The following is a 3,448-nucleotide window of genomic DNA, read 5'->3' as shown; positions in this document are numbered from 1 at the left end:
GGATAGGAGACTTGCTTACAGAGTAGGTGTCCACATAATTGAGGCAAGGCGCTAGATTTGCTGACCCACAGAACTAGAGCCAAATGCCTCCATGGTGTGCTTTGTGAGCAATTATCAGCAGCCCTAAAGGAGTTTTGTAACATTTCCAGAGTAGGGCAGAGGTAAAGTCAAGGGCCTGAGGGTCAAAGAGAGGCTTGCCTGTAGGCTTGGCAGAGAAGAAACTGTCCTGACAGGAAAACCTGTGCTCTGAACATCTCTGACCCTGAATTGTAGCTATGAATATCAGCAGAACATTGTCCGATATGGTGCCAGAAGGTGAGTCCTTCATATGGGAAGGCACTCAAAATAGGCTGGGGAAGAGCTTCCTCTTCAAAGTAGTTGTTGTTAAGTGCCTTGGAATAGGTTGTTCCAACTCACAGTGACCCTGTGTAGGGTTTCAAAGGCTTTCAAATCTCTGTGGGAGCAGAAAGCCTCATCTTTCTCCCATGGAACTGCTGGCAGGCTCAAGCCATGGTTTACAGTCCAGTGTTTATCATATGGAGTCACCATGCTCCTCCTCAAAGTACAGTAGACTATAATGACATAAATGGAGTAAAACTTTCGGGACCTTCATTTGCTGATGGGGCACAACTCAAAATGAGAAGAAACAACTGTAAACGTCCATTAATAATCAGAACGTGGAATTACAAAGTTTGAATCTAGGAAAATTGGAAGTTATCGAAAATGAAATGGAATGCATAAAAATCAACACCTTAGGCATTTAGTGAGCTGAAATGGGCTTTTATTGCACATTTTTAATCTGGACGCCATATGGTTTACTATGGCAGGAAAGACAACTTAAAAAGGAACGGCATCACACTCATTATCAAAAAGAGCATTTCAAGTTATGTCTTGAAGTACAGTGATGTCTGTGTTAGGATAATATCCATATACTTACAAGGAAGACTAGAAGTTCACTCAGAGAAGACCAGTTAATACCACTATTATCCAAATTTACTCACCAACCACTAAAGCCAGTCATGATGAAGCTGAATAATTATATCAACTTCTTCAGTCTGAAATTGATCCAACATGCAATCAATATGCATTGATAATTACTAGTGATTGGACTATGAAGACCAGAAACAAAAAAGAAGGATCAATATAATTGGGAAATATGGCCTTGGGGATAGAAATTATGCTGGAGATCACATGATAGAATTTTGCAGCACCAATGTCTTATTCATTGCAAATACCTTTTGAAAACAACATAAATGGTGACTATACATGTGAACCTCACCAGACGAAATATACAGGAATAAAATTGGCTACATCTGTGGAAAGAGGCTATGGGGAAGCTCAATATCATAGGCCAAACAAGGTCAGGGTCAGACTATGGAACAGACTCTCAGTTGCTCATATGTAAATTCAGTATGAAAATGAGGAAAACTAAAACATCTGCACCAGAGCCAAAATATGACCTTGAATATATCCCAGAGACCATCTCAAGAACAGATTTGATACATTAAACACTAATTACTAAAGACCAGAAGAGTTGTGAAATGACATCAAGAACATCATACAGGAAAAAAGCTGTATGCATTAAAAACAGAAAAAGCTGTATTAAAAAGACAGAAAAGACAGGAGGGGAAAAAGGATGTCAGAAAAGACTCTAAACTTGTTATTGAGAGCAGAGAAGCTAAAGCAAATAGGAGAAATAAGGAAGTAAAAGAGCTGAACAGAAAATTTCAAAGAGCAGCTCAAGAAGACAGTCAAGTATTATAATGAGATATGCAAAGATCTGGAGTTAGAAAACCAAAAGGAAAGAACGCATGCAGTATTTCTCAAAGTGAAAGAACTAAAGAAAAAATTCAAGCCCCAACTTGAAATATTGAAGGATTCTACTGGCAACATGGAGTCCTGGTGTGGCGCTGTGGGATACAGCATTGGACCACAAGGTCAGTTTGAACAACAAGGTCGTTGGAAACTCTATACAGGGTCACTGTGAGTCAGAATCTACCCAAACAGCACTTAACAACAACATGGGCAACATAGAGTCATACTGTGGTGCTGTAAGATAAGCAATTGACTTCTAACCACAAGGTTGGTGGTTCAAATCCATAACCACTCCTTAGGAATCCTATACAGAGTTGCTATAAATCACAAGCAACTCAACAGCATTTAACAACAACATGGGGGAAAATACTGAATGATACAGAAAACATCAAAAGAAAATAGAATGCACACAGTCCCTGTACTGAAAAGAAACGGTCGATACTCAACCATTTCCATAGGATATATATGATATAGAACTGAAAGAAGAAATCCAAGCTACACTGAAGGCAATGGCAAAAAAACAAGGTTCCAGGAATTGATGGAATATAGATTAAAATCTTTCAACAACTTTATGCAATATTGGAGGCCCTCGTTCATCTATGCCAAGAAATTTGGAAGACAGCTATGCTACAAACCAGTTGGAAAAGATCCATATTTGTGCCCATTCTTTGACCCAAGTGAATGCAGAAATCATTGAACAACATCATTAATACTACATGTAAGTAAAATTTTCTTGAAGATAATTTTAAAATGGTTGCAATTGTACACCAGTAGGGAACTGCCAGAAATTCAAACTTGACTCAGAAAAGGACGCAGAACTAGGGATATCTTTGCTGACATCAGATGGATTTTGGCTTAAAGCATAGAATATCAGAAAGATGTTTTCTTGTGCTTTAGTGACTTTGCAAATACTTTGGCTGTGTGAATCATGACAAAAAGTATGGGTAACATTGCAAAGAATGGACATTCCAAAACACTTAATTGTGCTCATGAGGTACCTGCACATAGACCAAGAGGTAATCATTCAAGTAGAACAAGGAGATACTGTTTAAAATCCAGAAAGGTGTGTGCCAGTGTTGTATTCTTTCACCACATTTACTCCATCTGTTGTTGTTGTTGTTAAGTACCATGGAGTCGATTCCGACTCATAGTGACCCTGCATAGGGTTTCTGAGACTGTAAATCTTTATGGGAGCAGAAAGCCTCATCTTTGTTCCGCAGAACAGCTGGTAGTTTCAAACTGCCAACGTGGAGGTTAGCAGCCCGATTTGTAACCACTACGCTACCAGAACTCCTTACTCCGTCTGTATGCTAAGCATCTGTATGCTGAGCAAATAATCCAAGAAGCTGGATTATTTAAAGAAGAATGAGGCATCAAAATTTGAGGAACCTGCAATACACAGATGATAAAATCTTGTTTGCTGGAAGGGAAGAGGGCTTAAAATACTTACTGATGAAGATCAAAGAGCACAGCTTTCAGTATGGATTCCACCTCAATATAAAGAAAACAAAAATCCTCACACCTCAACCAATAAATAATGATAGACCAAGAAAAGAATGACATTGTCAAAGGCTTCTTTTTGGTTGGAGCCACATCAGCACTCATGGGATCAGCAGTCAAGAAATCAAATGAC

General features: G+C 38.9%; 1 pseudogene; it reads left to right on the top strand.

Moving 5' to 3' along the window:
* Positions 1-302: 302 nt before the first annotated feature.
* Positions 303-3,448, top strand: part of LOC102833258 — a 23,724-nt pseudogene continuing 20,578 nt past the window's right edge.

The sequence above is a fragment of the Chrysochloris asiatica genome, unplaced genomic scaffold (assembly GCF_000296735.1).
Source record: "Chrysochloris asiatica unplaced genomic scaffold, ChrAsi1.0 scaffold00050, whole genome shotgun sequence".
Taxonomy (NCBI): Eukaryota; Metazoa; Chordata; class Mammalia; order Afrosoricida; family Chrysochloridae; genus Chrysochloris; species Chrysochloris asiatica.
Note: the sequence above shows the minus strand (reverse complement) of the source record. Positions and strands in the feature narration are given on the sequence as shown.